At 42.4% G+C, this 26,315-nt stretch overlaps 1 non-coding gene across 1 annotated transcript; it reads right to left on the reverse strand.

The window, feature by feature from the left end:
• Window positions 1-23,244: 23,244 nt before the first annotated feature.
• Trnak-uuu lies at window positions 23,245-23,319 on the reverse strand. The gene has a single exon. It is a non-coding gene; the product is annotated as a tRNA-Lys (tRNA).
• Window positions 23,320-26,315: the final 2,996 nt, after the last annotated feature.

Genomic DNA, 26,315 nt, shown 5'->3' on the forward strand with positions numbered 1-26,315 from the left:
CCTGATGTTGAAATACGTTGTTCAAAAATAGAGAAACGTAGCAGTTTTGTTCCTCACGTTTCAGTAACCATGTATTTCGAAATACTTTTGCGGTACATGCCAGAGTGTCTTAAACTAGATTTGTAAGAGTATATTTGGTTGTTAACTATTCATAATTCCCAAGAAATACAACGTACAGGATTCTTTAGATTGAAAAGTAATAGAGCACTCACCAGTGAAGACACTCCATATAATAGTTAAGTACGATATTGCAGTGCCTTTGTTTGTAAGAAGTATGTACGATGTTCATTCGGACATGCATGCGTGGAGAAACAGGCACTGCGACGACTACAGCCGTTATGAAATACAGGAAATGTATTTCCAGCTATGAATATGGGCAATCCTCAATTGTAGAATGGAAAGACCATACTGAAAATTTGTTGCGGACCGAGACTCTAACGCGGATTTCCTGCTTGTCGCGAGCGTTCGCCGTAGCAATTTCTGTTATCTGCGCACACTTCACAGCCACACCCGAAATTCCATACGTCGTCGTCCATGTCCATTTATCTGCACTCGCAGAGTTACTGTAATTCGCATACAGGGGAGACGTTTAATCAAAGTCGCTAGCCAGGTATCGGCGGATAAATACGATATTGCTGTGCCTGTGTTCGTAAGAAGTACGACGCATTGTTCCTTCGGATGTTCTACCGTTTTGTCACGTCCCCAAGTTGACTCATCTTCCATACAACAGACTGGCATATACACACCACTCGACTGGAGAGTCACGTGACCACTTCGTACCAGTTTAAGAATCTACAACGCTCCAAACTGACATTTCAAGATCGTCTTCTAATGTCGTAAATGGTGAGCTTATGTCTGCTAACAGCATCATAATTAGAGCGCTAAATGGAGACATAAACACAACGAATAAGAAATGAGCAATGAACGACAACAGGAAGGGTGTCCTACACCACTGATTAACTTAAAATTGCCCTATCTCAACAAGCATGTGTTTACAGTCATAAATTCATAGTTTGCCGCACACACACACACACACACACACACACACACACACACACACACACACGAAGAGAGAATTTTCGGAATGTTTTGAAACTAAAACAGTGGTGAGACAAGATGACAGACTCTCTCCATTACTTTTCAAACTATGTCTTAGAAAAAGTAATCGAAGCGTGGCAAAAACAGAAGTAAGAGCTTAAAATTTGTGAAACAATCAAATTAGGATACACTGGTTAGCTTTTGCAGACGACCTGGCGGTTCTGCGTCAGGATGTTAAAACTGCACAAAAATAAAAGAAATTCTTAAAGTAACAGCAGAAAAAGTTTGTCTTGTACTGTGCCACTTTTGGATAAGTAAATGAATCACTAACCGTGAGAGCAACACCTTACTCGTACGTCCAGTAAATATATTTTCACACCCCTGTAGCTCTTTAGGCCACTTGCCTTGTTAAAGTGTTGCACTGAATACCTGCTATTCTTTGTTTTAGCTGTTGCAGGATCGTTACTTTAATACGCAACCATGAACGCTACGCATTATCACGCTATGTGTATCGCGTGATGGTGGGCATGCGTTTTTATTAGACATTTCTACCGATCGTAGGAAGAAACAATGTTCACGTATTGAATCAAAGACACTATTTTGAGAAAGAACCTCCTCCCCAATAGTGCGTAATATAATGAGAAAGTGGTCTGCGCCCGATGTACCACATCAGCACACACCACTATTGGTAGCTCGTGTTGTGTCTTGGACTGCCCACGTCACTCCCTTCCACTCGCGCGAGTAAACCAATGTTAACCGCAGTAAATAATAGCTTTACAAGACGACGTGTTAAAATGTTTCGGTCCCAAGATAGTATTAACTGAGGCAGGTGCAATCTTACGACACTGCATTTGAGTACTAGCCGCACCATCTTCAAATGTAACGCGCGCTCGCACTACTTCAGTAAGAGCGAAACGCTAGCCATTTACTGACTGCTTTTCTATTAGAAGATCTCAGGACATGCGATCGCTCCTACAGTCCATCTGTTTCAGCGAACATCGTTACTGCGATTTAGGTTTCGCCAGCTTTAATTTTCAAGATTTACTATACGCTTGCAGCTCTCTGCCACACACAATTCGGCTGATGGCTCGTTAACGTATCCAATAATAAAAGCTTATGAGTGAAACTTTAATATTGCTCGTATAACTAGTTATGTTACTTAGAATCACAATTACACACAAAATATTACGCAAGTGATTAGATCTTCCAAACAAATGAGGTAACAAGTTAACGGTACCGTAATTTGTTGAAGTGCCTTTCCTTCATTAATACACTACTATCACGACGAAATGGAACGAGACTTACGCTAAAAGTCCGCCTTTGAACTAAATATCTGAATCGCTATGCTTTATTTCCTTTTGGAATGTGATATCAGTCACACTTAAATGGTGTTCTGAGGCGTACTTTTAAGCTTCGCAGGATTATATCGCAGCTCATTCACTTCAATAAACTTACCATACTGCGATTCAGGACTTGCGAAATCCAATACCGTCAAAGCAATGGTCTTCCAATAACCAAAACAGATATTTTAATACCTTTCATACGACAATTCAATGTTAAATACTCTTGTGATAGAGTGCAAATCTTTCCTCTGCAATGTAACTGTATGTGAGCGATATAACCCTTGCCTGACGGAATACTCGTAATTTCTTTTTGATACCAAAACAGAATATTTCGTAGTGTTAACTATCTAAAAATCTTATATTCTCTTCACAAAAGCTCAAATTATCCATGATCTTTCGTTCATAAATATTTCAGCTTACTTTTTAGACACTTATTAGGACCTTTACCTTTTTCCGTAGTGAATAATAAATTTTAAATATTTTTTCCTATTCCACAAGCGGTAAAGCTTCTAACTACATGATTCAACCTCTCTGGCTTCTTTACTTAATATTTCTTTTCTTAAAGCTGATTGACTTCTTTAATGATTTATTTTTCTTTCCTTTTGATAGTGGACATTTTATGGGATTCTGTTTGTTAACAAATCGGGAGACTTTCCTTTTCACATTGAACAGCAATATTTCTTTTGTCTTCCATATTATAGTCGTAAGTTCATATGTTACAAGGGCTGGAAACTACCTAATGACCAGAATAAATATTAATAAAATAAACCACTTAGTGCCCCCGCCACTCAAACTCTGACATTTAACATAACAGGCTACATACTGTTTCAGTCGTTGGACCAATCGCAGGAACTAAAGACGCTAATTTAAGCTATTAGTAACTTTCCTTTTGAATTGGATTAGACAGCTGCTTCCGCTCAGTCAAATGGTTCCGCGATAAACGGTTCAGCTCCAGTGAGGACCAATCTTAAACTTGGAAATCTGAGTAGCACAATGAAATATATTAATAGCTGTTGTTATCATAGAATTTTCCTTCCGTAACGTGGCAAATTTTTTCGAGTTGTCATCTTGCATTGAAAGCGTAGCTTCCTGTGGAGGTGGGAGGAGAGCAGATGGTTCTCGCACTGGCAAAGGTGACGCTGGCTACTGGGCCGAGTGAGACGAGCCTCGATCAATGCTGCGTGCAGTACTTGCAGTACGTTACACATACTCTCTATGAAGCTGAAGCAGTACTATTAAATATTAATCGATCTTTTTCATACTTAGTATACCAAATTCTATGGGTATCACAACCATATTATTAAAGTTTCAAATCAATAACGTCAACACTTTCGAAGATATTAATTTTTACCTGAAACACACATTAGGGACTGTAATGTATTTATCTATAGTATCAACTGAAACTACAATCAAGAGGATATGTTCATAAAATCTAATTTTCTGGAATCGTCTTTAATTTCATTAGCACAGATTTCTGACGCAATTGAATGCACTCTGGAAAATTATTATTTCATCATGTTTTGGTTATGTGACTGTTTTGGAGAGATAGAGATGGTGGATGGACATACATAAAGTGGGAATGTGATATTAAAACTATGTAAATGTATGCGTGAGAAACTCGTTGTGCAATACGGGAATTTGTTACATATGTCCGAGTTTGAGTATTAAATTTATTAGAAATTCATTTTGTGGAAAGGAATGAATTTTGTTTTCATAAAATTTTATTTATTTTCGGAATTAAGAAATTTCTAGTCAAAATTATTTGTGTTTATCTGAGTGGCTGACATTAGAAATGCCGCGATTATAGAAGTGCTCGAGATGATCCGATTGGCCGCTTAACGTACTAGCGAATAGGACTTCCGCATTTCCCGCGCGTTTGAGTAGCTTTGTGCCTCAGATCCATGAGTCGAGATATTCGCCCGGGAGCCGTCTTCTAGTAAACACCTAAGTTAAACAGCGCTGATCAAATTTGTACCAAAATGAACAAATTCGAGTAATTGACGAAAGGCGAATACAATATTATTTGTTCGCGTGTGAACATTTCATGTCGAAAGGCGAATACAATATTATTTGTTCGCGTGTGAACGTTTCATGTCGTACATAAACTCCGCGTGGCGTGTTTCGCGCAGATTACGCGATATTATGGCGAGAACTTCTTAACAAGAAGCCTGATGAACGACTGAATGTGTTACCTCGTAATTAATCGTGGGTCAGTGACTATTTAGGACCTTGAAAATATAGAATCGGACTTAATATCTTCTGGCTGCTTCTGGATGTGAACTTGTAACAGAGACAGTCAGTACAATTGAATAAATCCTGAATGTGTTACCTCGCAAGTAATCGTGGGTCAGTGACTATTTAGGACCTTGAAAATATCGAGACCGACTAAATATCTTCTGGCTGCTTCTGAATGTGAACTTGTAACAGAGACAGTCAGTACAATTGCATAAATGATGTCGGGATATTAATTATGGACATCATAGACATTTTCCGCGTTTTAAAGAAAATAAATCAATTTAAATGAAATTTTGGACATTTTTTTCAAACAAGTCATGCAAGAATCCCGAACGCTCGATATTTTAACTAGCTTTCACCTACTGTCCATGGCGTTACGTGGCCTTTGCGTGGTAGATATTGAGCCGAATTTTTGTCGTCGCTGCCTTTATCGGCTAAATCAGTATCTACCATCGCAAAGTGAAGGGGCAGACAACCTGAAACCTGTCCATGTAGGTGGGCTGTTTGTTTAAGGGATAGCAAGAGACCAACCAGCTCCGCCGCACACCCACACGTATATAGTGTATGTCAAAAGTCTCCTAACCGTGCAAGAGAGCTCACACATTGCCTACAAAAGCTTCGACTCAACTAACCTTGAGCGAGCCAGCCAGACGCACTACTTTTACTAAATGCAGAACAGTCGGATCTCAGATCTGTACCAATCAAACCAATTCAACCCCTTACAAAACACTCTATGTCAAGAGTAGTTTCTGTACCTCCAGTACTGCTAAGTTAAATCTCACTGAATTACCCTCACCTTAACCTCTAATGGACTCAGATCCCGACACTTAAACTACGGTTACGTATCACGTAAACAATCTCATGGCAAACTCTTTATACCGTCCTAAACTGACATACTGTAACTTTCAACACATCTCAGAATATCCATTGTGGATGACGAACTGCGACTGTGATTTCAGTTGGCGATTTATCTGGAATTAATATGCAAACAGTCCCTTTTTTACGAAAAGCGACCGGTTGCATATTTATTACCAGATAAATCGCCAATTTCAAAAGATCGTTGGCGCTCTACACACATCTGGTGGCCAAATTTCGACTGCCCACTTCTACTTCCCATACGTTTGATTCTTAAGTCGGATGTGTAATGCTCTTCGCTTGAGTCAAAACTATACTGGCTTTATGCTTCATGTTAATTTTGAATCGGGACTAATTTCCCGGCAGACATATTCCACAGATTTCGATGAAGTTTAAAAAAAAAAAAAAAAAAAAAAAAAAAAAAAAAAAAAAAAAAACAAACATAATCAGGAAGATTTTAGATCCAAATTATAATGAAGAAGGAACTTACAGACTAAAAGCAAACAAAGAGATACTAAAGTACACCAATATGTAGTCAGATATGAAAAATCGTAGGCAAAAATTTTGAAATTCAAAATTACATTACCACTCAAGCGAGATGAATATGTGTTTAATTATTAAACAAACGCCAAACAAGTACGATATTCAACTTCACCATAATAATTACAAACTTTAACACAAAGGATATTCAACTGAGAGTGCCGACCTTACACTGGAGGAAATAACAATTGTAGCAAGCTTGACCGAAGTGTATGGTTCACCTGCTATAGTCCGACGAATGTTTCAGGTTTGATTTGCATATGACCCACCAAACCTTTTAACAATACTTGTCGCATTTATCCAAAGTCTGTAGAAACTTTATCAGTAGCAAACAACTACCACGGAAATGCAGGGTGACCAAGATCAAGAAAACCTGAAATGGTCGTTGCTCTCGTTCAGGAATGTGTAGTGCAGAGTCCTTCGAAGTCAATCAGACGACGCAATTTTGAAATCGAAATTCTCCAGTAAACTGTGTGGGGTATCTTTAAATATGACTTTGCAATGCTATCATATCACAGCCAAATCGTTGAATCTCTAACAATGAGGCAAAAACGTGTCAGAGTTGAATGCTGTCAGTTTTTAGCTCAACTACCGATATTCAGAACGACATTTGATACTGACGTTCCGAAGTGAGGCTACCTATTAACCAACAGTGAAAATTCTTAAGAAATTCGGGAACATGAACGTGACTCTCCTATGGTGAATGACTGGTGCGCTGTGTTAGTTGCCACTGGAGTAATATGACCTCACTTCTTTTATACCTACATAGCGAATGCAGACAAGTACTTCATGATGTTGCAAAGTGTGCCATTGATGAAATTCTGCTACAAATCCGACGCATAGCTTTCTTCCAACAAGACGGTGTTAAACCGCATTATACGGGCACTGACTGTGCGCATATCTTGGTCAAACATTTCTCGGTAGGGACATTATGTGTACATTAAGCCAAAACGCTGCTTTGTGTAGCAGTTGTTATTACTGTGACTTTATTTTCATCGACTACAGGCCTATTTCTGCTCAAAGGCCATTTTCAAGCACTCTGCAGCATGTAGTACGGTATTTAGCTCATATATCTGTGAGTTTTCGTAATAAATAATTATTTTGTACATTTGGCGTAAGACTTACTTCCATATTACGTCGTTGACGCTCTTTCTGTCAGACATCTTACTTGGTGCGTTTTTAAGCAGAGAACAGGCGAAATTATAAATTACTCGCTAAGTAATGTCTCAGCAGTGGAATTTTTCTTTGTTGGTCAGTATCATTAAGATCTTGTTAACATTTTGTAAGTTTGACAGCTTCGAGTTATGTCAGCGACGTTACATGGAAATTACTCGCTAAGTAATGTCTCAGCAGTGGAATTTTTCTTTGTTAGTCAGTATCATTAAGATCTTGTTAACATTTTGTAAGTTTGACAGCTTCGAGCTATGTCAGCGATGTTACATGGTTACAGATTTGTTTCTATAAACCTATGGAGTTGTGTGATAGTAAAATCTTTGCAGCTGTATATTGGTGTTCGTTTTATGAAATTATCCGTGGTCAATAATTTCAATAAAGTTATCAAAATAGTTTTTATGTTTTAAATCGGTTTGTTCGTTTAAAACTGCTGAGACATTACTTAGCGAGTAATTTATAATTTCGCCCGTCCTTTGCTTAAAAACGCACCATTTAAGATATCTGACAGCAAGAGCGTCAACGACGTAATATGGAAGTAAGTCTTACGCCAAACGTACAAAATAATTATTTATTACGAAAACTCACAGATATGATCTAAATACCGTAATATATGTTGCAGAGTGCTTTAAAATGGCCTTTGAGCCGAAATAGGACTATAGCCAATGAAAATAAAGTCACAATAATAACAACTGCTACACAAAGCAGCATTTTTGCTTAATGTACACATAATGTCCTTACAAGACATATATAACGCAGCAAGCCGAGAAGTATTTAAAATTTCTCGGTAGATATATCGGTCGTGATGGACCACTGCACTGGCCTTCACAATCACTGCACTCTAAAACCGGTGATTTTTGATTGTGGGGAATGTCCAAGGAGAGTGTGTACAGCAGGAAAATTAACAACATAATTGTATACAAAGATTGAACACGAGGAACGATGTTATCCATTTCCTGTGTAATGCGTGCAAGGGCTTTAAGAGCTACTGTCAATCGCTGGTTTTGCCGGCCGAAGTGGCCGTGCGGTTCTAGGCCCAACAGTCTTGAACCAAGCGACCGCTACGGTGGCACGTTCGAATCCTGCTTCGGGCATGGATGTTTGTGATGTCCTTAGGTTAGTTAGGTTTAATTAATTTTAAGTTCTAGGCGACTGATGACCTCAGAAGTTAAGTCGCATAGTGCTCAGAGCCAATCGTTGGTTTCTTTATGCTACACATGATGGCGAACAAGTCGAGACCACTATTTAATTAACAAATTATGGTAACTTTCACTTAAATTCAGTTACTAATCGTGCCAACTTCTGTCCAATTGGCCCGTTAGATCGTTAGAATCCCGAGACAGTTGAAGGGCCCTGCCCGTAATGCCCCAAAGTTTCTCAATTGGGTAGACGTCCGGTGACCGTGCTGGCCAAGGTAGGGTTTGGCAAGCACGAAGACATGCAGTAGAAAATCTCGCCGGGTGCGGCTGCGCATTATGTTTCTAATATGTAAATCCATGATGGCTTGCAATGAAGGGAAACAAAACGGGGCGTAGAATGTCGTCGACGTATGGCTTGGTTCAAATGGCTCTGAGCACTATGGGACTAAACTTCTGACGTCATCAGTCCCCTAGAACTTAGAACTACTTAAACCTAACTAACCTAAGGACATCACACACATCCATGTCCGAGGCAGGATTCGAACCTGCAACCGTAGCGGTCGCGCGGTTCCAGACTGTAGCGCCTAGAACCGCTCGGCCACTCCGGCAGGCTGACGTCTACGTATCGCTGCGCTTTAAGGGTGCCGCGGATCACAACGAGAGGGTCCTCTCATGAGAAGAAATGGCTCGCCAGACCATCACTGCTCGTCTCCGTTAATCCACTGTGGAGCCAGTACAGCGGCCGGTCAAATATATAACAAGGGAAATCGCCATACAGTCGTATGTTTTGAGTAGTTATTTTATTTAGACAACCGATTTCTGCATCTCAACAACGCCGTCTTCAGGCCCCTATGCAGTCCATGTATAGACAATCAGATATATCGGTCGTTGTATACTGGAGCCACCAATACTTGGATTCCGTGAATTCGTGTCTTGAGTGTTTACTTCGAAGATTTGACAACAGGCCCAGTATGCAAGGATCGCTATATCTGATTGTCTGTACATGGATTACATAGAGGTCTTAAGATGATATTACTGAGGTGCAGAAACTGATTGTCTAAATAAAATAACTCCTTAAAACATACGGCTTTTTGGCTGTTTTCCTTGGCAAAAATCATTACAGGTTGTCGGGCCGTATGGCGGGCGACAGTTAGGTTGATATCTCAACACTGTTTGGGGCTCTTCGGCCTGGAGTCTCGTAGGCGAGAGAACTATTGTCTTCTACGTCCCTCTTCAAAATGAGCCCCGATGACCAGCGAAGGCATGTCTGGAGACGCTCCGGACAGCGGTGGGATACGAATCTAAATAATGTCGCCCCCCGCCATGCGACCCGTCAACCAGAACTGATGGTGTGGGGTGTCACTTTATTTCATAGAAGGTCCCCTTTGGTTGACATCCGCAGAACCCTTACTGCACAGCGGGACGTCGACGACACTCGACGCCAATATTTGCTTGTCTTCGTGCTTGTCAAATCCCACCTTGGCCAGAAAGGTCGCCGGTTCTATCCTCAACCGAGAACGTTTGGAGCTTTGTGGGCAGGGAGCGATGGAACAACAAGTCATTGACTTGCTCGGTTTTTGAAGCTCTTCTTTTAATAAATCGTCCACTTCTTATGAAACTGTAATCATTTGTTTCTCTGTACGTCTACGAATCTACCGATTGCAGTCCTATACGAATAATTCGTTCCTGCTATGCCTTAAAAAAAGTCCTTTGGCGGAGTAAAAACTTTAAGCTTTTAAATCACTTCAATGGTAAAAAATACGGTCTACATCTACATCTACATACATACTCCGCAATCCACCATGCGGTGCGTAGCGGAGGGTACCTCGTACCACAATTAGCATTTTCTCTCCCTGTTCCACTCCCAAACAGAACGAGGGAAAAATTACTGCCTATATGCCTCTGTACGAGCCCTAATCTCTGTTATCTTATCTTTGTGGTCTTTCCGCGAAATGTAAGTTGGCGGCAGTAAAACTGTACTGCAGTCAGCCTCAAATGCTGGTTCTCTAAATTTCCTCAGTAGCGAGTCACGAAAAGAACGCCACCTTTCCTCCAGAGATTCCCACCCGAGTTCCTGAAGCATTTCCGCAACACTCGCGTGATGATCAAACCTACCAGTAACAAATCTAGCAGCCCGCCTCTGAACTGCTTCTATGTCCTCCCTCAATCCGACCTGATAGGGATCCCAAAAGCTCGAGCAGAACTCCAGAATAGGTCGTATTAGTGTTTTATAAGCGGTCTCCTTTACAGATGAATCACATCTTCCCAAAATTCTACCAATGAACCGTAGACGACTATCCGCCTTCCCCACAACTGCCATTACATGCTTGTCCCACTTCATATCGCTGCAATGTTACGCCCAAATATTTAATCGACGTGACTGTGTGAAGCGCTACACTACTAATGGAGTATTCAAACATTACGGGATTCTTTTTCCTGTTCATCTGCATTAATTTCCATTTGTCTATATTTAGCGTTAGCTGCCATTCTTTACACCAATCACAAATCCTGTCCAAGTCATCTGGTATCCTCCTACACTCACTTAACGACGACACCTTCCCGTACACCACAGCATCATCAGCAAACAGCCACACATTGCTATCCACCCTATCATTTATTTCACATATTTTGACACTCACTCATCAAAACCTATACGGTATTTCGCGTCGAATCATGAGATTTGGCAGGTCACAGTACATGTAAAGAAAAACTACTGAAAGTTGTTAATTTTTAATTATATCACATAATTTGTTTCTTTTTTTTTGCATTTGTTGTCCATCTGTCTGTTAAGACTGCTTTTCCTGAGGAAGTCGTAGAGATGTGAAGTTGAAGTCAAATATCAAAGTCCACGGCCCCTTAGTGGTGTAAAAAATTTAAGCTTGTAAGTCGTTACAATCAAGAGATACGACCATTTATGTTATATGTATTGATACAAAGTCAGTCGTCAAAACTTATAGATCAACTATCTGTATACATAAAAGAGTTTATATCGAACCAACATAGTGCGAGTCCTACTTGCATTTATCTAATTTCTTCTTTGTTTTTTCGTAGGTGTGTGTGTGTGTGTGTGCGTGTGTGTGTGTGTGTGTGTTTAAATTAGTCAAGATATGTTAGAAGTGATAATTCATTATTACTTCTTCTGCGCCAGCCGGGGTGGCCAAGCGGTTCAAGGCGCTACAGTCTGGAACCGCGCGACCGCTACGGTCGCAGGTTCGAATCCTGCCTCGGGCATGGATGTGTGTGATGTCCTTAGGTTAGTTAGGTTTAAGTGGTTCTAAGTTCTAGGGGACTGATGACCTCAGACGGTAAGTCCCACAGTGCTCAGAGCCATTTGAACCATTTGAACATCTTCTGCAAAAGGTTGGCATGCAAACAAACATATAATTTGTTTAAATTTAGTTATATACAGTTTTCCTGACCAGGAACATACTTGTAACATGATTTTGAATCGGTCTGTAAAAGTGTTAAGGATATTACGGGCTTGAGCAGTATGCAGGTCGGGTTAGGAGGACAAAGGGCCTGGGGCAGGTAGCGCAACCTTGCCCGGCTGCCGCACGACAAGTGTCGGCGCGTGCGGCCCGGCCGCCTCGGCTCGCCGTGAACTTGGCCGCGCACCGCGCAGAAGGCGAGGGCGACAGCAGGGCGCATGCCGATCTGGGGCGTGGCCCGCCGCCCGCCGCCCGCCGACAGCCGCCAGCCAGCGGCCGGCCGCTCCGCTTCGGACGCGCATCTCCGCCGAAAGGACGGCCGCCCCACACTGCACCTCCCGCGTGTCGTGCCGGCGCGCACCACCCGGCTGACCAGGAGAACGCACTGGCTGCGTGTCCAGATCTATCTGTTGCCGTAGTGCTCTCTAGTCTGAACGATGCTCTTCATCTATATCTACATCCATACTCCGCAAGCCACCTGACGGTGTGTCGCGGAGCGTACCTTGAGTACCTCTATCGGTTCTCCCTTCTATTCTAGTCTCGTATTGTTCGTAGAAAGAAGGATTGTCGGTATGCCTCTGTGTGGGCTCTAATCTCTCTGATTTTATCCTCATGGTCTCTTCGCGAGATATACGTAGGAGGGAGCAATATACTGCTTGACTCCTCGGTGAAAGTATGTTCTCGAAACTTCAACAAAAGCCAGTACCGAGCTAATGAGCGTCTCTCCTGCAGAGTCTTCCACTGGAGTTCCTCTATCATCTCCGTAACGCTTTCGCGATTACTAAATGATCCTGTAACGAAGCGCGCTGCTCTCCGTTGGATCCTCTCTATCTCTTCTATCAACCCTATCTGGTACGGATCCCACACTGCTGAGCAGTATTCAAGCAGTGGGCGAACAAGCGTACTGTAACCTACTTCCTTTGTTTTCGGATTGCATTTCCTTACGATTCTTCCAATGAATCTCAGCCTGGTATCTGCTTTACCGACGATCAACTTTATATGATCATTCCATTTTAAATCACTCCTAATGCGTGCTCCTAGATAATTTATGGACTTAACTGCTTCCAGTTGCTGACCTGTTATATTGTAGCTAAATGATAAGGGATCTTTCTTTCTATGTATCCGCGGCACATTACACTTGTCTACATTGAGATTCAATTGCCATTCCCTGCACCATGCGTCTATTCGTTGCAGATCCGCCTTCATTTGAGTACAATTTTCCATTGTTACAACCTCTCGATATACTACAGCATCATCCGCAAAAAGCCTCAGTGAACTTTCGATGTTATCCACAAGGTCATTCATATGTATTGTGAATAGCAACGCTCCTACGACACTCCCCTGCGGCACACCTGAAATCACTCTTACTTCGGAAGACTTCTCTCCAATGAGAATGACATGCTGCGTTCTCTGATGGAGCTCTTCGCGCTAGGCTGTCTCGTACATGTCTCTTCATCTCCGAACAACTACTGCGACCAACATCCATCTGAACCTGCTTGCTTTACCCGATGTTGGTTTCTCTCTACAGTTTGTATGCTATATCTCTGCACTATCAAACTGATGATTTCCTGATGCCTAAGAATATCCAACCAATCAATCACTTCTTTTAGTCAGCTCTTGCCATAATTCTGTTTCCTTATTTGATTCAGTACATCCCATCTACATCTGCAGACATGCCCAGCAAGCCACCGTATGGTGCACGGCGGAGAGTACCTTGTATCGCTACTAGTCGTCCCCTTTTCTGTTCCACTAGCAAACGGAGTATACGCCTCCATATGAGCCCTAATTTCTCTTCTGTTGTTTTCGTGGCACCTACGAGAAATGTACGTCGGCTTCAACAGAATCGTTCTGCTGTTAACGGCAAATTCCGGTTCTCTAAATTTTGTCAATACTGTTTTGCGAATCTGGCCGCTGAGGTCGAGCGGTTCTAGGCGCTTCAATCCGGAACCGCCCTGCTGCTACGGTCGCACGTTCGAATCCTTCCTCGAGCATGGATGTGTGTGATGTCCTTAGGTTTAAGTAGTTGTAAGTCTAGCGGACTGATGACCTCAGATATTAAGTCCCATAGTGCTTAGAGCCATTTGGAGCATTTTTTTGTTTTGCGAAAAGGAAGTTGCCTTGCCTTAAGTGATTACCATTTAAGATAATGAAGCATCACCGCATTACTAAAATGTTGAACGAACCTACCAGTAACAAATACAGCAGTACGACACTGAAATGCTTCGATGCCTTCCTTTAAGCCGACTTGTGGGGCATCTGAAGCATTCAAGCGGTACTCAAGAATGGTTCGCATAACCCTTCACAGATGAACTACACTTCCTAGAATTCTCCCAATAAATCGAAATCGACCATTTACCTTCTCTAATATCTTCCTCGGGTGTCATTCCATTTCATATCGCTATGCAACGTTACGGCTAGATATTTAATCGATTTGACTATATCAAGCAGCACGACAAGCCACGAATTCGTCTCCTGCCGTAACCTCTTCATTTCAGAGTAGCACTTGCATCCTAAGACTTCAGTTATTTGCTGGATGTTTTCCAATCTCTGTTTATCCCTGCAGATTTTACCCTCTACAGTTCGCTCTAGTACCACGGAGGTTATTCCCTGATGCCTTAACTCATGTCCTATCACCCGGTCCCTTGTTCTTGTCGGTGTTTACCATATGTTCCTCTTCTCATCCGATTCCGCCAAGATCTTCCACATTCCTTATCTTATAAGTACGCCTGATTTTTAACGTTCTTCAGTAGCATCTCAAACGCTTGAATTCTCTTTTGCTCCGGATTTCCAACTGTCCATGATTTACTACCATACAGTCCTTTTCTCCAAAAGTACATCCTCAGAAATTTCGTCATCCTGTTAACGCCTATGTTTGACACCAGTAGACTTAGCGTGACCATAAATGCCCCCTTTGCCTTGTGTGGTATCGTTAGCTACGATGCCACAGCATATGTGCACGCTCGAAGGTTGGCACTACGAGAGCGGACGCGACCACAGCGCCCTCTATCCGATGCTGTGGAGCTCAACGAGCGCCGCTCTACTTTCTGCCCAGTTCATCAAGAGCAGATGGCCGAGAAACTTCGCTTTAGCTTAGTTTGCTATTGAGACTGTCTACCAGTTACTGCGGGTCTACGAAGTCGTACCTACGTGCTCATCACCTAAAGTTATGTAAGATGTTTGCATATGTTTATACACTAATAAAGATGCTTTAACTGTATTTGCAGTACCGAATTGCTTTACCTCACCTGCTGCTATTCGCTTTCTTCATTAGGCTTATGTTACAGATAACAAGAGTAGACCCACGTGCCGCCTTCCAAGGGGGGACACAAAACCTTGCTTCTTCTGTCATGAGTTATTTTGCTTTCGTCCACAACTGCATCAGCAAATAGTATTAGTATTAAAGCACGATGGGCAACTAAAAGAAACATAGATTTACGTGTTTAATACGCGATATAAAGAGGCAGTATTGCTCAAGGAGGAACTTGAAAGACTTAGCCATGTGTAGGATCATGTAGAACTGTGGTTTAAGTTTAGAGAAATAGTTGATTCACTACTGGATCGATATGCGAACAAGAAGGATGTCCGTGATGGAAGACCCTCCATTTGTATACTTTCACCCCATCGGATACATTCACTGTAGCAGAATCTTATGGAAAGATCTCTCACAAATACCAAACAAAATTCTGGTCATGTGCAAAGGCTAAGAGTGGCACTAAAGTTAGCGTCCAATGCAGATGGATGACAGAGGAATCGGAATTGGGGTACCAAAGTAAAGCAGAAATTCATAATTCTGTTTTCAAATATTTGTTTACAAATGAAGATATAAGAGTGCTGAGCAAGCTTAATCCTCGTAGTATCGAAAAGATGAGCTATGTAGATATTTGTTTCACTGTCGTTGAGAAACAACTGAACTTACTAAAATTAAACAAGGCTCCAAGCCAGATGGAATCCCTGTCAGATTCTATACACCATTTTCAGCCGAGTTAGACCCCATTTTAAACATAAAATACCGTAAATTTCAAGAACGCACAGGTCACACCTATCTACAAGAAGCTCAGCATAAGTTATCCACAAAACTAGCGTACAAAATCCGTGACATCCATCAGTTACAGAACTCTATAATCTGAGTTCAGACGTAATTAGGTATCTCGAAAGGGATGACTTCTATATCAATCAGCTTGGATCCCAAAAACGTCGATCATGCGAAACACATCTCACGCTTTTCTCACATGAGTGAGTAAAGAGCAAGGCACTCTGATACAAAATTTCTTGACTTCCTAAAAGCATGTTGCTCGGTACCACAACCACCTTTATTGAAAGTACGATTATATGTGTTATCAAACGAAATTTGTGACTAGCTTGAGGATTTATCGCAGGGAAGACGCAGCATGTTGCATATGACGGAGAGTATTCGGCATAAGTACCTCCAGGCTTGCTTTGCTCATTTTGTGTATTAATGAGTTGACAGACAATAGCAACCTCAGACTATCTGCAGACGCTACAGTTGTCTATAATGAAGCAGTAACAGAAAAAAGCTGCACAGATATCCATGCCGATCGTAATAAGATTCCCAACCGGTGCATGGACTGGTAACTTGCCTCAAATGTTCAGATAGGACCAGAGGGATTTGGTACGCATAGAAAGGACACCAGGAATGGTCACAGGTTCGTTGCACACACAGGAGGGTTTCACGAAAATGCTGATAAACCTAAACTGCAAAACATCTGAAGATAGATGCCAATCATACCATGAAAGTCTGCTAATTAAGTATCAAGGATCTACACGTCAAGCAAGGAACGAAGACAATATTCTACTAATTGTAGTGTACAGGAAGGCATTTAAGTAGCCATTTAGCTTGAGTCCTATTCACTGTCATTTCTAGGATCTCCAACAATTTCTCCTTACTACTTCTGTTTTATATCTAACACGAACTTCCCATTCATATTACGAAAATCGTTTCGCTTTCAACTACCTCGGTAGCTTAGTTTGGACCCTCTCCAGAATAGCAGCTATCCAGAGCTCCTGTAATCTCACACAATGGCGAACAATATAAATTAACAAGTCCTCTTTCAAGGTTATCGCACTACCCCCTCTATGTACTACTTGATACCAATAATCAAATCCTCGCGTTCGCTAGAGATGCTTTTGAGACACATGCGATAACCTTACCTGTGACCTTATACAGATCCGACCACATGGTCCCAGTGACGATTAGTTATTCCCTCAAATAGACTGTGCCTTTCGCAAATGTATTATTGACACTGACCTAGACATCCACAGACGTTCCCGTACTGTTCTGCAGGAGTAGAGTCGATTTTCCAACACACTCCAAGATCACAGGATTTCTTCAGCACCAGCAGAGTTCCTACTGGGAATCGATAGATATATGAGTCGGAAGCAATCCCATAACTTTTGAACAGCCAAATGAATCCCTCTTACTACTTCCTTCCCACAACAGGTCTTGTCAGAAACCACATCTGTTCATATTACAGCTCTACAGTCCCTCCACGAACTATACTCCACCTCCGGGTGTCATGTCAGTTATCCCTTCTTTTCTGCAGACTGATGGCTGGCGCGTATTCGTACGCCAGCAGGAAATACAGAGGTACAACAGAAAATCTACTAAATTTAAAGTTTTACTCCGTTGCTGGAAAGAATCCCCTAGGCTGTGGCTAAACCATTTCTCCGCAACAGCTTATCTTCCAGGAGTTCTAGCCCCGCAAGTTACGAAGGAGAACTTCTGTAAATTTTGAAGGTAGGAGAAAAGACGCTGTGAGTGTGGCTCGTCAGTCGCGCTTGGACAGCTCAGTCTGTAGAGGAGGCAATTATCACGGGTTCGAGTCCCAGTCCGGCAAACAGTTTTAACATGCCAGGAATTTTCGAGCAACACTACGTTTGATAAAGTACTGATTGAAACGCGTGTCGACTGTACCTGTATTTTTTAACATTTTCACTGAAACATTTTTGAACATGTTGGGTGGATTGCTACAGCAGCTCAGCACAAATGTGTCTACAGTGCAACTGACTGCTGCAGAAAATATGACACATATCTCACTTAGCGGTTGTGAAATAAAGAGTCCATTTATTGTAGGCCACTGGGATTGAACTCTCACTGCTACTTATATAGACTAGAGTAGTGAAGCATCCAGATCACACGCTCGGATTTCAATGTTACTACGTTCTTCTACACAACATCGGCGAGTATGTAAACGATCAGAGTTGCAATTACCTGTACCAGATAGAAATACCAATAGTGCATCAGTTTCGTTCGTGTTTAGTGTTGTTTACCCGGCTTCATAGGGTGTGAACAGTGCCAGATGTTGAGTGATAAGTGTGGAGGACACATAGACAGCATTATCGACGCCTGACGGAAAGTGGTCTTATTGTGGATTTCCATTTGGCCAGCTGGTTGAATCATATGATACCCAGATTTTTGTCAAAGTTTCGGTCGGGCATGTGTGACCACTACAAGGAAAGACTGCCGTATTGTGCACCAAGCACATCGTAGACCCTTCACACTTGCACCTGCCTTCCGAGTACAAAAAACTGGATTCCTGCAACTTCCTGCGTCATACCGCACCATTGACTGGAGACTAGCAGCAGCCAGACTAGGATATTATGCCCATGCGACAGAAATGGCAACGTTTGGAATGGTACCGTGACCGGGAAGCACGGACTGCTGATGAATGGCGCTGCATTGTGTTCAGTGACGTATTGCACTTCTACACTACCCCGTCGGTTAGTATGGCGGCGTCCTGCGGAGAGGTGTCAGTTTTCCAATGTCTTTTAGGGAAAAGCAGTGTCCTCCTGGCGTCATGGTGTGGGGGAGGGGGGCGGGGCGGGTCATCGGACATGAGTTGAGATCACGTTGCGTCTCATGCTATAGTATCGTGGTGCGATTTTTCAAGAGGACAATGGTCGTTAATACATGTGTCTTCATGAACTGTCTGTGTGACGTTGAGGTTCTCCTAAGGCCAGCAAGATCCCCGGATATGTCACCGATAGGAATGAGTGTGACCAGCTCGGTCGCAAACTCCGTTCTGGTTTCAGTATCCAGGATACCAAGGAGCAACTGCACCAGCTGTGGCCCAGTTTGTCTCAGGAGAGAGTGTAGTGGCTTTATGACACCCTTCCCATCACAATCAGTGCGTGCATCCAAGCTAGAGGTGGCAGAACGCCATTGTGATAAGTGGGTTCACACTAAAATTTGAACCGGCCGCTGTGGCCGAGCGGTTCCAGGCGCTTCAGTCCGGAACCGCGCTGCTGCTACTGTCGCAGGTTCGAATCCTACCTCGGGCATGGATGTGTGTGATGTTCCTAGGTTAGTTAGGTTTAAGTAGTTCTAAGTTCTAGGGGACTGATGACCTCAGATGGTAAGTCCGATAGTGCTTAGAGCCATGTGAACAATTTAAATTTGATTCCTTACTGTAAATACTCTCAGTCCGTGAAGTTTCATTTCGTGTCCTTTCTCGCTGTGGATGCTTCGCTTTTTTTTTTTTTTTTTTTTCAGGAAGCGTAATCTGATGTAAACTCACAATTCACTTTTTTTCTGTCAGTTCGATTTCAATGCTTTCGACGAAATTGCACCACTCAGTAGATATCGTACAGTTTTTATCTATTCTACGTCACTGTGCTTTGCTTTCGGAATGTACTGTTGCAGATTTCAGTTAATAGCGTAAATATTATAAATAAATACATCTAACTCTCCCAGTGTAAGTCCAAAGCCTGGAAGAATAACAAAGCTGAAAAAGGATCGGAAAGGTGCAGCACGCGGGACACAGTGAGAGTTACGGCCATGCATTATCCAAGGAACGGATGTCGGAACTCATGTGCAGCAAACAGTTAATAGATCATACACAATTTTGTATACACCGTGATGCTAGATTCAGTGCGTGAAATGTAAGATGGCTTTCTTGCAGCAGAGACATAGAGGACGGGGTGTTTGTACGAGTGTTTGTGATGAAGTGCAGAGATGTATTGCTATTGTGGCAGTACCTCGGTGTGCCAGTGGAATGCAGCGAGGCGCATCGGGCGGAACGTTTCATCGTCTTTTCTGGTCACGGCGTAGGCGGCGAGGCGTGAGCCGCCTCCGCCGTGGCCGCCAGCTCAGGAGAGGGCGCCTCGATAGCTCCTCACGGCCTCCACGGCTGCGGCACGCCCCCTGCACAAGCAAACGCACTGGAACGTCCAGCAACTGGATGCAATTCTTTCTTTGCGTCATCAGTTTTCTGGATGGTCTGCTGCATCGCCCCATTAATTTCTATTCTGTGCCAACCTCTTCATCTCATATTAGCATCCTCACCCAAAGTCCTCAATTATTTATTATATATAGTTCACTATCTTGTGATACTCATTCATTTTAGTAGTGTGTAAGGTGATATATTCGGTTTTTCTTATTCTATGACTGAGGACAAATGTGCATTGTTTAATGTCTCAATATTTGCATAGAAATACTCGCTTTCACACAGTTTACAATGTGACAATGTTAAAATAGTTGTCAGGATAAGGCATCTCATCAACATCAAAAAGTGAAATAATCCTAAACACAATAATATTAAATATTAACTCTCAGAGAGTTAAATTATTCTAAACATGACAATATTAAAGTTATAAAATTATTATTATGATTTCATTATGATGTTGGTTAGTACTACGAAAAATCATCCGATTCCGGTTCAAACTTCGGTACTATTTTTAGGATGACAATCAAATTTACGGTGGATGGTTAGTTATGTGACAAATTCAGCAAAAGATTAGCCAAGGTCGCTCCAGATTACAGTGGACAGAGGCTGGTGAACCAACAAGTTTACGCCTCTGCACGTGGTATTTACCTTAATCTGTGATGAGCTGTCGTCTGCTAGGCCGCTCTCTCCGCTGAAATTCCTATTAAACTAATTAAAACCTTTGCTGACTTTTTTCAGCATAAACTCTCCCTATGTTTCTCGTTATTCGAGAAAACCTGTACTGATCCATAGTCTTAGAATATGGCTATATACACGCGCATGGCTGTAGCAGTATGCCCATTATAATTCCCTCTCAGTTCTTGCAAGAACCACTAACTAGTTGGCTGGTTTGTTTCTCCACAGTTGGAGCTAAACGATGCTACATCTAACTTCTAGCTGGATGTCAGCTGCTGTGAACGCAGTGTTCACCCAAATTTCTTCTCTGCGTCGTACAGAGCATTATGCGCTCCATTCTGCACTAGACGCCATTTCAGAGAAGAGTCCCCCAAAATTTCAGTCTTTTCTTTCTCATAGCCACCCTGTCTCCCTACCTGGGTTCTTTCGTTCTTCACGTCACAGCTTTTTTCGACCAATGGGAGCATTCTTCTTATTTTGTGGAAACTCTCTCTACCAATCGCAAGGGCCCTAACATTAAACTGCATCGAAACTTCGGCTCTTTACTCCTTCCTAGTGCGTTTTGTGCCCACATCAGATGTCAAAATGCGTACATTGTCTCTCACATGTGTACCATTCGCTGGACACGTGATCGAAAATGCGTCAATGGTCTTGTTAGTATCTATTTAGAATTCTGAAACGCAGATTTTAAAAACTTTCTTTCCTGTCCTCCCTCAGATGGCCAGCTAGATCGCTCTCCCCATCTGAGTCACCTGGACGGTCGTTGACCTGGTTTGAGACACCCCTTTAAGTGATTTCTGTTGTATCTCCCATGGCGAGGCCTTGCCTCTGCTACCGCCCCTCTGAATTCCAAACTAAAACGCCTCTCGATGCTTGTTGCACCTTCTGCTCATGGACATGCTTTATATAGGAACGGTGTGTTAATTACTATCGGTTGAGTGTCATCCCTTTTTGCATTACATACTGATAGGCAAATTTGCTCATAACCGCCGAATTAAGTAAGGTGTCATATTCACCTTCCCGTTGCGATGTATAAAGCTCTCATGTAAGGTGCGAATCTTACCTTCATTTATTCTGCCACCTTACAAGCGAATTAAACTATAGATTAAAATAAAAAGAAATTCTGCCTCCCAATGTTCTGTGTATCCCCGAGACAAGACTGAGAAGGAAATTACTTAACATTGTTGCCTCTGTAAGGGAGTAACTTTGGCCAAGCTAAATTTAATACCTTCCACATTGTAATTATTGGTGGAAACCAAGATGGTGGTAACTGCAAGAAAAGCTTTTTGGTTTGGAGTAGGACGCCGTGAGTGCAGAGATACATTCCTGGGAGGTAGTTGGCGGTTGTGAGCAGTCAGGTAACGGCAACCTAACAGACCTGGAGAGTTCCCTCAGAACTCGCTGATAAGACAGACGTAGCATGAGGAGCGTTGATCAACCAGTTTTCAAAGAGAGTGCTTGATTTACGCTTCGAAGTAGGATAAAGTCAGTTCCTTCAAGGCCACACGGTATCGCGTCACCTTCATTGGGTTCGATTTGTTAGCGGAAGCGGTCGGCAGGCGAAATATAATACCACAATCTGTCTTTCCCTTATAGTTTCCACCAACCACAGCTTCTTCTAGTACCGTGGAAGTTATTCCCCGATATCTTAACACATCCGATCATCCTGTATCTTCTCCTTATCGATATTTCCAACATGTTTCTCTCCTAGCAGATTCTGCAGAGAACCTCCTTATTTTTTATCTTATGCGTCCACCTAAATTTCAGCATATCAAACTGTTCGATTGTCTTCCGTTTCGCGTATACCATAGTCCATGATTCATTTGCGTACAATGCAATGCTGCAAACGGATGTTGTCAGCTATTTATTCCTCGAAGTAACGGCGATGTTTAATACCGCTAGAATCCTTTTGGCCAGGAATTCTCCCTTCGCCTGTACTAGTTTGCTTTTAATATGCTCCTTGCTTCCTCCACATATTTTATTTTGCTTCCAACGCAGTAAAAATCCTTCAGTTCGTCTACTTCAATGGTTCCAAATTTTGCTAAGTTTCTCACTAATCTCGCATCTGTTACTCCTCATACTTTCGCCTTTCTTCGATTTACTTTCAGTCAGTAGTATCTTCTCATTAGGCTGGTCATTCCGTTCAACATGTCCTACAGCTCTTCCTCACTCTCTCTGGGGCAGCAATGTCATAACCTAACCTTATCAGTGATATTAATTCACCCTGAGCTTAATTCCGTTTATTAACCTTTCTTTTACTTCCTCCATTGCTTCTTCGATGTCAGATTGAACAGTAATGGTGAAAGATTATGTCCCTGCCTGGATTCGAGCACTTTCTGCCTTCCATTCTTACTCTTCCCCTCTTCGTTCTTGTACATATTCTGTATTGCCCGTCTGTTATTAAAGTTTAAACCTGTTTTACTAAGGTTTTCGAACATCTTACACCATTTTACATTGACGAACGCTTTATCTAGGTTGACGTATCTTAGAAATATGCCCTGCACCCGTTAGCAAGAGCAATGTCAGCTCTATATTAAGACAAAAAAACATATAATCAACAAATGAAATGATAATTAAATGGACACCCTAGCTGCAAACAGGCGTTGATGTACTTCATTGGGGACATGTTGAAAATGTGTGCCCCGACCGGGACTCGAACCCGGGATCTCCTGCTTAAATGGCAGACGCTCTATCCATCTGAGCCACCGCAGGCACAGAGGATAGTGCGTCTGCAGGGACTTATCCCTTGCACGCTCCCCGTGAGATCCACATTCCCAACATGTCCACACCACTACATTCGTAGTGTGCCTAATAGATGTTTGCCCATCATACTCATTACTCGTGGCAGATTAATCTACCAAGTCCCGTACGAGTTCGGGCATAGTGTGTGCGTTCGCACAAGAAGGTCAATGGCCGGGAAGCCATATTTTAATTATATATGACGGTAGTATCTGTTCCCGAAAGAACAGTTACCGTGGATGACCATGCAGCTTTGCCCGGTCGGGGCACACATTTTCAACATGTCCCCAATGAAGTACATCAACGCCTGTTTGCAGCTAGGGTGTCCATTTAATTATCATTTCATTTCTAGCAAAGCTGCATGGTCATCCACGGTAACTGTTCTTTCGGGAACAGTTACTACCGTCATATATAATATAATCAACACATCGAACACAATATAGTACAAATGACAGGTCCAGTTAGTGAAAGAAGATCTTGAACAGTTGCAGTGGGCGCGGCATAGCTGATTCCCTCGTCTACCTGAACCAGTCACATAACACACTTCGTACGCTCCTCTATGGCAGCGCCTCATTGTTATCGCACCTCTGTATAGGAACTTTCCTTTACCGCTGCAGCAGTTTGTACTTTGCAGCTGAAAGCTGGCAACAGTGCTGCTATTTGTCAGGGATCTCGCCGACTCTACTGTAATTTTGAATTTTTGTATTTATGTTTGTTGCAAAAAACGGCTGGACGGAATTGTTATAAACGGAAGAAGAATAATGGAGTGCTATTGGTTACTTTAATAGTGTTCCCAAAATGAAGGATTCGCAGTATTTCAAAAAGAATTTTTTTTCTCTGAGTTTACTGCGATTATTGATTTATGGCAGTGTGGCATGGACTCATTATGGAAAAATCATTCAAAAAGCTCAGAGGGTAATGGTGACATGGGTGTTGAATGTGAGAAATATGGGCAGAAAATAAACAAATGGATCAGGAGACAGACTAGGATGGAATGCGTATTTTTAACTGTAGCGAAAATAAAACGGTCATTGGCCAGGATATATAGCTGTGCGAATGGGTGGTAGATGTTCTAAGTGTATTCTTAGGTGGATTGCAATAGACGCGAAAAGAAATGACGACATTTTATACAATTAAATTAAATTTCGAATGGCACTGCTGACTGGGAAATCACACGGCGTGGGAGTAGCTGTGTACCTGGAAAGAATGATCTTATTCTTCAAACACGGGGCCTCTTCCCTTGCGAAATGCGAGAGTTGTGCCGTATGTGTATTTCTGGAGTGCAGATGAGCGTAATTGATATGTATTTTGCGTAGTCTTATGTTTCTGTTTTATGATGACGAAAGAAGGCAGAGGATAAAACCCAGTTCCAGCACATAGCCTGTACTCCTCTTGCATTGCTCCAAGGGGGCCACCGAGCTTAAAGTCTCCACATACCATCAACAGTGCCGCATGTCCTCACTTTCTGAGGCTCTGTGGAGAGGTTTGGAATTTGATCCGGGACACTGACGCAAAGACTGATGATCAGGAAGTTTACGCCACCAACGTTCCTCCCCTTGCAGGCCAAATCTGGCAGTGAAGATTTCATCCACCACCAGGATTCAAACCGGCTTACTTCAGAGTCGAACGTCGCCACACAGGCGTGCGTTAGCGACCTCGGCTAATACAAAGTTGCTAGATGGCATTAGAGAAAAGGCAAGAGTAATGTGGGTGCGTTTAGTTGAAGACTGTAATACATGGAAAAATCTAAATAAGGTTTTTACTCAGCAGGGGATGTCAAATCACGATGGTGATGATGGTGGTGATAGTTGCCCCCTACATTATCACATCGACCACTAGCCACGTGCTTCAATGCTCTGTACGCCACACACCCTGCATAGAGGATAACATCTTTCGCGCCCATTCTTAGTGCCTTGCAAGACGAGTTCCGGGGTTCTGGGCACGTGTCTTACGAATATACAACTTCAACTTTTTCCTGGTTTAATACGGTCCACTCCTGTGGCAACCTTTCCATCTCAAAATAACACTTGCACCCTCCGTCACCAATTATTTGCTGGGTGTACTCCAATCTCTGTCGTGCTCTACAGTTTGTACCCACTACGGCTCCCTCTAGTACGAGTACCATGGAAATTATTCTCTCATTTCTTAACACATGTCCTATCATCCTTTCCCTTCTTCTTGTCATTGTTTTCCGTATACTCCTTTCCTCGATGATTTAACGGAGAACATTTCTTGCCTTATCAGTCCACCACACTTTCGACGTTCTGTAGCTTCACCTCTAAACATCTCAAATGCTTTGATTCTCTACTTTTTCAGTTTTCCCACAGTCCATGTTTCACTACCGTACCATATTGTGCTCCAAATGTACATGCTCAGAAACTTCTTCCTCCAATTATGACCTGTTTTCGATACGAGTAGACTTCGCTTGGCCACGAATACCCTCTTTGCCAGTGCTAGTCTGCCCTTTATGTCCTCGTTGCTCCGTCCGTCATGGGTTATTTTGATGCCTAGGTAGCAGAATTCCTTAACTACATCTGCTTCGCGTTCCCCAATTCTGATATTAAGGTTCTCACTAGTCTCATTTCTGCTACTTATCATTACTTACGTCTTTCTTCGATTTACTCTCAGTCCATATTCAGTAGTCATGACCTTCCCCCCACCACCGCTCATCATTCTATTCAACACATAAGACATCCTGTAATTCTTCTTCACTTTCACTGAGGACGGTAATGTCATCAGCAGATCTTATCACTGATATCTTTTCACCTTGAATTTTAATACCACTGTCGAACCTTTCTTTTATTTCCGTCACATGTTCTTCGATATATAGATTAAGTAGAAGAGGCAAAAGATTACATCCCTGACTTACACCCTTTTTAATCCGATCACTACGTTTTGCTCCTCCATTCGTATTGTTGCCCCTTGTCTATCCATATAGTTGACCCCTATTTTTTTCAGAATTTCGAACAT

The sequence above is a fragment of the Schistocerca piceifrons genome, chromosome 4 (genome assembly GCF_021461385.2).
Source record: "Schistocerca piceifrons isolate TAMUIC-IGC-003096 chromosome 4, iqSchPice1.1, whole genome shotgun sequence".
Taxonomy (NCBI): domain Eukaryota; kingdom Metazoa; phylum Arthropoda; class Insecta; order Orthoptera; family Acrididae; genus Schistocerca; species Schistocerca piceifrons.